The sequence below is a fragment of the Dioscorea cayenensis genome, chromosome 1 (genome assembly GCF_009730915.1).
Source record: "Dioscorea cayenensis subsp. rotundata cultivar TDr96_F1 chromosome 1, TDr96_F1_v2_PseudoChromosome.rev07_lg8_w22 25.fasta, whole genome shotgun sequence".
Classification (NCBI taxonomy): Eukaryota; Viridiplantae; Streptophyta; class Magnoliopsida; order Dioscoreales; family Dioscoreaceae; genus Dioscorea; species Dioscorea cayenensis.
Genome location: NC_052471.1, coordinates 24,654,866 through 24,665,204, shown reverse-complemented (window position 1 = coordinate 24,665,204; position 10,339 = coordinate 24,654,866). Strand labels below are relative to the sequence as shown.

The following is a 10,339-nucleotide window of genomic DNA, read 5'->3' as shown; positions in this document are numbered from 1 at the left end:
TATACCTCTATAACCTCGGGTGCGTTTTCTTTTGGCTTCTCACTCGGAAGCCTACCTTCAACCTTATGACCACTTCTCAAAGTGATCACCTTCACGTGCTCTCTAGGGTTAGTCTCTGTATTGTTCGGCAAGCTTCCATGTGTCCTTTCAGAGAGAGACTTCGCAATTTGCCCCACCTAATTTTCAAATTTATGCAAAGAGGCGGTGTGGTTGTGAAGTGTAGCCTCGACTGATTCAAACATTGTATTTGCAGATTGCACAAATCTAGTCAAGTGCTTCTCTAAGTCATTCATTCGGGTTTCCAAACCTGAGACTCTGTTTTCCACCTGAAGGGCTTGTTGTTGTTGTTGGAAACCCGGTGGCCCCATGGCCTTTTGTGGACCCTGATTACTCCATGAGAAATTGGGATGATTCTTCCAACCGAAATTGTAGGTATAGCTATATGGGTTTCCTTGAGGTCTCATGCCATTACCTACAAAATCAATGTTCTCCACCGAAGAAACATCACCGATAGAGATTGGGCAATCGGAGGGAGCATGTCCTCCACCACACCAGGTGCAATTAGTCACGGCCACCACTCTATTTGAAGTTAGAAGATCTAACTTCTTACTCAAATTTTCCACTTGAGCCGCCAATGAAGTTACCGCATCTATTTCATGGAGACCGGCCACCTTTTCATTCTTCTTAGCATTCCATTGGTAGATGTTTAGCCCCATTTCTTCAATTAACTGACGGGCTTCATCTGGTGTTTTGCTACCTAAGGTACCTCCTGCTGCCGCATCCAAGAGTTGCCTTGTACTCGGATTCAAACTGTTGTAAAAGGTCTGAACAATGATCTACTCTGAGAATCTGTGTTGCCGGCACTTTCTCACGAGCTCCTTGAACCTTTCCTATGTCTTGAATAGAGACTCCAATTCCAACTGAACAAAGGATGAGATCTCATTCCTAAGCTTTCCAGATTTTTCGGGAGGGAAATAACAGGCAAGAAAGGCTTCTACCATCTCCTCCCATGTGGTGATTGATGCTCTAGGTAATGAGTGTAGCTACTGCTTCGCTCTCTCCTTTAGGGAAAATGGGAAGGCTCTCAACTTGATAGCATCATCCGTCACTCCGTTTATCCTCAGCATATCACACACCTTGAGAAAACTCTCTATATGACTGTTTGGATCCTCATCGGCCAAACCGTTGAACTGTGCGGATTGCTGTAACATGTGGATGAATGTCGGCTTCAGCTCAAAGTTCTGAGTTGTAATCGGGGGACGCACAATGCTCGATTGTGTCCCCAGCACTGAAGGTCTGGCATAATCAGATAATATCCAATGTAGCTCATTCTGTTCTGCCATGTTTTCAGATCCTTCAACTTCCAAATGAGCTAAATTAGACTGTTCTTACACAAGCTCTTTCCTTTTTCTTCTAAGTGTACTTTCAAGCTTAGGATCTCCTTCAATCAATATCGAGGGATTCTCTCGGGTCATAACCTGGAGCTGCACCTAAAAAGAAAGAAAAAGAAATCAGAATGATGATAGAATAAGAAGATATGAAATAGAATGTATGGTGAAATAGCTAAGAAAACAAAGTGCAAAGTATCTATAAACGCCTACTCCCCGGCAACGGCGGCAAAAATTTGACAAGGTCCCCTTGTGTATATCCCGCAAGTGCGCGGGTTTGTCGAAGTAATAATCCCGGATGAGCGGGTATCGAATCCACAAGGAGCAGGGAATAAAAACACTTAATCCGCTTCTTAGCTATGTGAAAGATCAGTAGTGATAAGTGTGACAATGATTCAATTCTCAAAAGTAAAAAAAACGAGTGAGAAAGCACGAGTAAAGGAGGAGGTAAGGCAATCGATAAAGATGGGGTACTCGGACAATGCTCCGCCTAGGACAATCGTTTCAAGTGCAAGAACCCTCTATTATGCTTCCTAATTGATGCAATGGTGAGTCGTGGAAATCCTTAAATACATAGTCCCAATCCTAAGGTCAACTATTCCTAACTCTATACATGTCCCGGAGGAGAGATTAGATAACCTCTCAACCTCGCACTCGAATAGAGTTGCAATTAGCTCTAGGGATTCCAAGTGATAAATCTCTTCCTAATTATAGACCTAAGATCACCTCAACGCTTCACTCAGTTGCACGCGCAACTAAGTCCCTATCACATCATCCCTTAGACCATTCACTCTATTATGGCCGCAAAGAACTCGAGGAACAGAGGTAGAATCTATCACATTAGAGGGGAAAGGGGACGCTCCTGTACCTCTCCACTCACCCTCTCAACCCTCTCCAACCTAGCTTTGTCTAACGCTCGTGGTGTCACTCACTCACAAGGTTACCAACAAGAACTCTCAACCCTAGTGTCACTCTAGGGGAATTGTTCATACAATCAAGCATTCAAGGTTGGAACTCACAACAAACATCAATTAATTGAAAGCATAATAAAGAGATTCAATTAAACAAATACATCCTAGGGTTCACAAATAGCCATGTACCCACTAGGGGTTTAGCTCTCCATGGAGCTAAGTACAATCAAAGAAACAGAATGTAAAAGCAATGACTCCATAGAGAAACCCGTCGATAGTCATGCTGATGGTCTTGTGGAAAGTACTCTATTCGTGGTACAAGGATTCCCTCATCCGGTATAGGATACGCCTCGACAGAAGCTTCCCTACCAACCTTCTTCCTAAGGAATGACGATGTCGGAGCCGTAGAACCTCTCCAAAACCTTAGCTAATACTTCTCAAAGCCCTAGCCGAAATCCTCTCTCAAGTTGGGGAAAAGATGGAGAAAAGAATGCTGAAATCGGTGCTAAAACGGCTTTAAATAGGGCTGGAATCGGGCGACCACACAGGCCTGTGGATTTTACACACGCCCATGTGGAATTACCACACGGGCGTGTATAATTTCCACATGCCTGTGTGGATTCTCTGAATTCCTATTTTCTCGGCTGGCTGTGAACATTGCGGCTACAGTACTTTCGATATAGTGTTTTGCTACGGTACTTGGCCTAAAATACTTCTCGAGTCCATATTTTCATCGAGGTGACGCAAACGGGCACACGTTCACATCATGGATCGCTTTGCTTCTTTAATGACAGACAAGATGGTGGAGATCTTGTTCTATGTGCATTAGTCGGAATACTTGAGTGTGACTGCCCTTATGCCCCTCCAAATGGTTGTGCTAACTCAAATACGAGGACATTGGCACACACTCTAGCATCTCACACCCGACCTATGTCTTCTGACAAGTCCCCTTCCGTATATCCCGCAAGTGCACGGGTTTGTCGAAGTAATAATCCCGGGTGAGCGGGTACCGAATCCACAGGGAGTAGGGAATAAAAATACTTAATTCGATTCTTAGCTATGTAAAAGATCAATGATAATGAGTGTGATAATCATTCAATTCTCAACAGTAAAAGCAACAAGTAAGAGAGCAAAAGTAAAGAAGTGGGTAAGGCAATCGATAAAAATGGGGTACCCGGGTAATGTTCCACCTAGGATAATTGTTTCAAGTGCAAGAACCCTCTATTATGCTTCCTAATTAATGCAATGGTGAGTCATGGAAATCCTTAATTACATAAACCCAAATCTAAGGTCAACTATGCGTAACTCTATACATGTCCTGGAGGAGAAATCGAACAATCTCAATACCTCGCACTGGCATAGAGTTGCAATGAGCTCCAGGGACTCCAAGTGATAAATCTCTTCTTTAATATAGACCTAACCCTTTGGTCCAGGTGGAAGGTCCCTAACCACAATTGAGCCCTAGATACTAAGATCACCTCAACGCTTTACTCCGTTGCACGCGCAACTTAGCCCTAGTGGAAGTTCATCCCTTAGACCATTCACTCTATTATGGTCGCAAAGAACTCGAGGAACAGAGGTAGAATCTATCACACCAGAGGGGAAAGGGGACGCTCCTGTATCTCTCGACTCACCCTCTCAACACTCTCCAACCTAGCTTTGTCTAACGCTCGTGGTGTGTCACTCACTCACAAGGTTACCAACAAGAACTCTCAACTGTAGTGTCACTCTAGGGGAAATGTTCATACAATCAAGCATTCAAGGTTGCAACTCTCAATAAACATCAATTTATTGAAAGCATAATAAAGAGGTTCAAAGAAACAAATACATCCTAGGGTTCACAAGACCCGAGTACCCACTAGGGGTTTAGCTCTCCATGGAGCTAAGTACAATCAAAGAAATAGAATGTAAAAGCAATGAATCCATAAAGAAACCCCCTCGATAGTCGTGTTGATGGTCTTGTGGAAGGTCCTCTACTCGTCGTCCAAGGATTTCCTCGTCCGGTATAGGATACGCCTCAACGGAAGCTCCCCTACCAACCTTCTCCTTAAGGAATGACGATTTTGTAGCCGTACAACCTCTCGAAAACCTTGGCAACTACCCCTCGAAACCCTAGCCGAAGCCCTCTCTCAAGTTGGGGAAAAGATGGAGAAAAGAATACAAAAATCGGGGCTGATTCGATTTTAAATAGGGCTGGAATTGGGCGACTACACGGGTGTGGATGCTTCACGTGCCCGTGCGGAATTTTCACATGGCCGGCTGTGGTTGTGCCATGGATCACTATGCCAAAAATACTCCCGAATCCACTTTTCATTAAGGTAACAAAAACAGGCACACGTTTATGCCGTGGATCGCTTTGCTTCTTCAATAACGGATAAGTTGATGGAGATCTTGTTCTATGAGCATAAGTCAGAATGCTTGAGTGTGACTGCCCTTGTACCCCTCCAAATCATTGTGCAAACTCAAATACAGGGAGTTTGGCACTCACTCTAGCATCTCGCACCCAACTTATATCTTTGCGTTTGAACCTTAGCAAGATTTCCTCCAAAATTGGTGCATTGTGATCCACATTGGCTTTTTTCCTTCATAATTGGTTTCACAACCCTACCTGCATAAAAGTAACATAAAAACACACATATTAATGTAAAAACCCGAGAAAAATAATGCTCAACATAAGGAAATAATGCTTCGCATTCATATCACACAAGCACTTATCATCTTCGCGTTTGAACCTTAGCAAGATTTCCTCCAAAATTGGTGCATTATGATCCACATTGGCTTTTTTCCTTCATACTCAACCTCACAACCCTACCTTCACAAAAGTAACATAAAAACACACATATTAGTATAAAAACCCGAGAAATGTAATGCTCAACATAAGGAAAGAATGCTTCGCATTCATATCACACAAGCACTTATCATGCACCACCAACTCATGAAACTCTTTTGGAAACTCAAGTTCGATGTTGAAAGGACTAATTAGTTTTGTTTCTTGTGTCATTTTGCTAAACAAAATGGAAAAATAAAAGAAGGAAAAAAAATAGATATATTGTTTAGTTGTGCATTTTGGGTGGAAAGAGCTACCACTTATGGAGTATGAAGCTATTCTCATAAGTCGGATACTAGTTATGCCCTGATGAGAGAAAGAGCTATCTCATGGGATGAGTGAAAGTTATCACCCCGGTAGAAAGAGCTACAATATCAAAAGTGTGAAAGCCACCTTAGCGGCCGCTTCGGAAAGGGCTACTTTAGCGGATGTGTGAAGCTACTGCCATCTTTTCATTTTGTAATGTTTTGCAGTTAAATAAGTCCCTTATACTTGGAACATTGAGGAGTTTATTTTGGGTTTACTTGAGTGAATTTACACACACTTATACGATATCGAGTTTGTTGTCCTTTCTGATTTGAGTTTTTAGCTAGAGCATTGATTTTTTCATATTTGGTGTTGAAATTTTCCTTACTTGTAGAATTCTCTCTTTGCATGCTTTGGTGAACCTAAGGTCGAGCACTTTCAATCTTTCCTTCTTCTACTCTTCAATGTTTCATTTCTTTGCTTGAGGACAAGCAAAAGCTTAAGTGTGGGGGAGTTTGATAAGTGCTTGTGTTTTAAGAATGTGAAGTGTTCTTTCCTTACAACGAGCATTACTTTTATCAGGTTTAAGCGCTAATACATGTGTATTTGTTCTCTTTTGCACATGTAGGGTTGTTAAGCTATGTTTTAAGAAAAGAAGCCAAAAGTAGATCGTGTACGCACAATTAGTGGCAACAAACACGAACACACAAGTGGCTCTCTAAGATACGTGAATGTGTGCCAACCTCGATGTATTCAAGCCATTACAATGAGTTGGAGGGGCACGAAGGCAGTCACATTTGTGTATCCCAATTTGTGCAATGATAGCAAGATCTTCACTAATGGATCCGTTTATTGAAGAAACCATGCAATCTACAGCATAAACGTGTGGCCGTTTATGTTGCCTCGATGAAAAGTGGATTCGAGAGTGTTTTTGGTTGGTGCACTATAGCAGGGCATTGTAGCAAATCACCGTAGTAATTTACTATAGCAGTTACTATTCACATCCACCCGAAAATCAGAATTCCAGAGAATCCACAAGGGCGTGTGAAAATTCCAAAGGGGCGTGTGGAACATCCACAGGCCCGTTCGGATATCCGATTCCAGCCTATTTAAAGACGTTTTTCAGCCCGATTTCAGCATTATTTTCTCCATCTTTTCCCCAACTTTCAAGAGGATGGCGGCTAGGGTTTTGAGAGGTATTGGCAATGGTTTTGGAGTAGTTGTGCGGCTTTGACTTCACGCTCTACTTGGAAGAAGGTTATTGGGGCAGCTTTCGTCGGCACCGATCCGGCGAGGTGTGCCCTAGACTGTACAAGGGGACCTTTGGAGGAGATGAGACCACTCCACAAGACCATCAACATGACTACTGAGGGGGTTTATCTATGGATTACTTGTTTTTACATTCGATTTCATTGTTGATTGTAACTAGCTCCATGGAAAGCTAAACCCCCTAGTTGGTACATGGATTTGTGAACACTAGGATGTATTTGTTTCATTTTATATTTTATTATGCTTTCCTTAATTGATATTTTAATTGAGTTCCAATCTTGAATGTTTGATTGATTGAATGCTCCTTTAGAGTAACATTAGGGTTGAGAGTTCATCTTGGTAACCCTTCTGAGTGAGTGACACACCATGAGAGTTAGACAAAGCTAGATTGGAGAGGGTTGAGAGGGTGAGTCGAGAGGTAGCAATGCGTCCCCTTTCCCCTTCGACGTGATTTATCCTATCTCCATTTTCTTTAGTTCCTTGCGGTAATAGTAGAGTGAACGGGCTTAGGGATGATCTTCCGATGGGGCTTAGTTGCAAAGGCAACGGAGTGAAGCGTTGAAGTGAGTTTAGCACCTAGGGCTTAATTGTGACTAGGACCTCTCACCTAGACCAAAAGGTTAGGTCTACATCTAGGAAGAGGGTTTATCACTTGGAATCCCTAGGAATCCATGCAACTCTATACAAGTGCGAGGTGTTGAGATTGTTCGATTTCTCCACTGAGACATCGTATAGAGTTAGTCATCGTTGACCTTAGATTTGAGACCGTGTATTGAAAGATTTCCATGACTCATTAATGCATTAATTAGGAAATATAATAGTTGGTTCTAACTTGATATGATTGTCCTGGGCAGAACATTATCCGAGTACCCCATTTATATCGATTGCCTTACCTCTCAATTTTATTGTGCCTCTCGTTCTTATTTCTTTTTGTATAAATCTCATTCTTTTATTTCTTTTTATATAAATCTCATTCATCATACCATCAATTTATTCTCATCATAGTTAGATAGTAATCATTACGTTTCTATTCACTATTCCCTATGGATACGATACCCACTCACCTGGGATTATTACTTAGACAAACCCGTGCACTTGCGAGTCAAACGCAAGGGTTGTTGTTAAGTTCTAATCTTAAATGCTTGATTGATAGATTCCTCACTTAGAGTGACACTAGGGTTGAGAGTTCATATTGGTAACCCTTGTGAGTGAGTGACACACAATGAGAGTTAGACAAAGCTAGATTAGAGAGGGTTGAGAGGGTGAGTCGAGAGCTATGGAGCGTCCCCTTCCCCCTCCGATGTGATTTATCCTAACTCCAATTCCTTGAGTTCTTTTTTGGTCATAGTAGAGTGAATGGGCTAAGGGATGACCTTCAGCCGGGGCTTAGTTGTAGAGGCAACAGAGTGAAGCGTTGAAGTGATTTTAGCACATAGGGCTTAATTGTTACTAGGGACCTCTCACTTGGACCAAAGGGTTAGGTCTATATCTAGGAAAAGGGTTTATCACTTGGAATCGCTAGAACTTAATGTGATTCTATTCGAGTTAGAGGTGTTGAGATTGTCTGATTTCTCCTCCAGAACATGGTATAGAGTTAGTCACGGTTGACATTAGATTTCGGACCGTGTATTGAAGGATTTCCAGGAGGATAATAGTTGGGTTTGCACTTGAAATGATTGTCCTAGGCAGAACAATATCCGAGTACCCCATTTATATCGATTGCCTTATCTCTCACTTACTCATGCTTTTCTTTCTTGTTTATTTTATTCTTGTTTACATTACATCTTGTCAACATAATCATTATTCATCTTTACTTGGTTAAGAAACAATTTAAGTATTTTTATTCGCTACTCCATGTGGATACGATACCCACTCACTTGGGATTTTATTACTCGACAAACTTGTGCTCTTGCGGGACTTAGGCAAGGGGCGTTGTCAAAGCGTTAGTGTCGAGCTCTATCTATGCTGCTAGTGAAGATTATGCTGGTGCCACAAAATAAATGAAGGTGGAGCGGAGAAAAGAGAAATACATGCTTACCGATAAAATGAGGATGGAAAGCTTTGAAAACAACCAGGAAACAACTCTAGAATTCTATAAATAGATAGTGAGAGGTCGGGAAAGTGAGGAGAGGCGATGTTTAAGTATTTGGGAGTTAAAGAATGAAGGGGCACAATAGATTAATAGAGAAAAGTTGCACCTGCTCATTGTCTGCACATCCACACGGGCGTGTGGAAATTCCGCAGTCCTGTGTGACTCAACAGGAGGGCTCAAAGGGGCAGACACACGCCCACTGTGTGCTCTCGGTATAGCCTTCGAAGACTTCCACACGGACGTGTGGAAATTCTCCTTGCTCGTGTGCTTGACCCACAGGGGCACCCACACTCCCATGTGTCTTCTCTATCCATCTGAGAAATTTCTCTAAGTTATCCACATGCCCTTGTGGAAATTCAATAGGGCACTCGCAGGAGTAATCGCACGCCCCTATGTCTTTTTGGAATGAAGGAGAACTCTCTACAGAAATTCACACGGCCATGTGGAAATTACCCACACCCGTGTGACATCCACATGGTCATCCATAGGGGCACACGGATCCCCCTGTATCTTCTCAAGATGGAGCTCTAAGGCTCGGCAGAGAAACACATGCCCATGGAGAAATTCCACATTGGTGTGCGACCGTCATAAAGTCGTTAACAGGGGCAAACGCATGTCCCTGTGTCCTCTCGGGATGAGCTCGTAATAGAGACACACGCCCATGCTCGAAAAGTACTGTAGCAATTTTACCGTAGAAGTCCTATAGCCAAATTACTGTTCATGCGCCCGCGTGGAAATTTCTGCGACGCAGCGGCCGCGTGGAAAAAATCCCTGCAGGGCGCGTGAGGGGCACGTGACGAGTCGCGATCCCGAGGCCTATAAATAGCCGTTTTGCCCTATTCTTTCTCATCTTTTGTGCGGCTCTTGAGGGGTGAGACGGCTAGGGGTTTGGAGAGGAGGTCTTTGCGGCTTTGGAGCGCTTACGTCACCAACTTTGATCGATTCCTCCTCCGTCATAGCATCAAGGAAGCCACCGGTGAACCTAGCTTGAGTGGGTCCTTCAAGGCGTCGAAGTTCTCCATCAAGGCCATCGGTTCATATATAAGGGGGTTTATTTCTATGGTTTTTAATGTACTTTCATTCATTGATGGTGTATTTTTGTATGTTGCTCCATGGAGAGCTAGAACCCTAGAGGGTATTTGGGCTTGTGAACCCTAGGATTCTCATCTTTTGTGGATTTGCTTAGTGTTTCTATTTAATCCGAGTTTGATTAAGTTTTTAATCTTGTATTCTCATTGCTTGCTTGTTTAATTAATCCTTGTGGTTGATTGGATTTGCATGATTTGTTACTTTGATGTGAGAGAGGTCTTCATTAGAGTTAGAACTTCAAGGTTAAAAGAGGGTTGAGAGGGTGAGTCATGAGATAGTGGAGTGTCCCTCTCCTTTCCGATTGAGTGTATTCTATCTCCGTTCCTTAAGCTCTATGCAACCATATTTGGTGTGAGGCGTGAGATTGAGAGATTTCTCTGCACGGGACCTTGTAGGGGGTTAGGATCCTTCGCCGGGAATTAGGGGTTGGATCAATCTTTAGGAATCGAGATACAACTCTTGGAATCCCTAGAGTGTTTTGCGAGTCATATGTGGTGTGAGGTGTTGAGATTGAGCG

The 10,339-nt window shown here is 42.8% G+C and overlaps 1 non-coding gene across 1 annotated transcript; it reads left to right on the top strand.

The window, feature by feature from the left end:
- The first annotated feature begins 846 nt into the window (after positions 1–846).
- LOC120268287 lies at positions 847–953 on the top strand. Its single transcript, XR_005538898.1, has one exon. It is a non-coding gene; the product is annotated as a small nucleolar RNA R71 (small nucleolar RNA).
- The last annotated feature ends 9,386 nt before the right edge of the window (positions 954–10,339 follow it).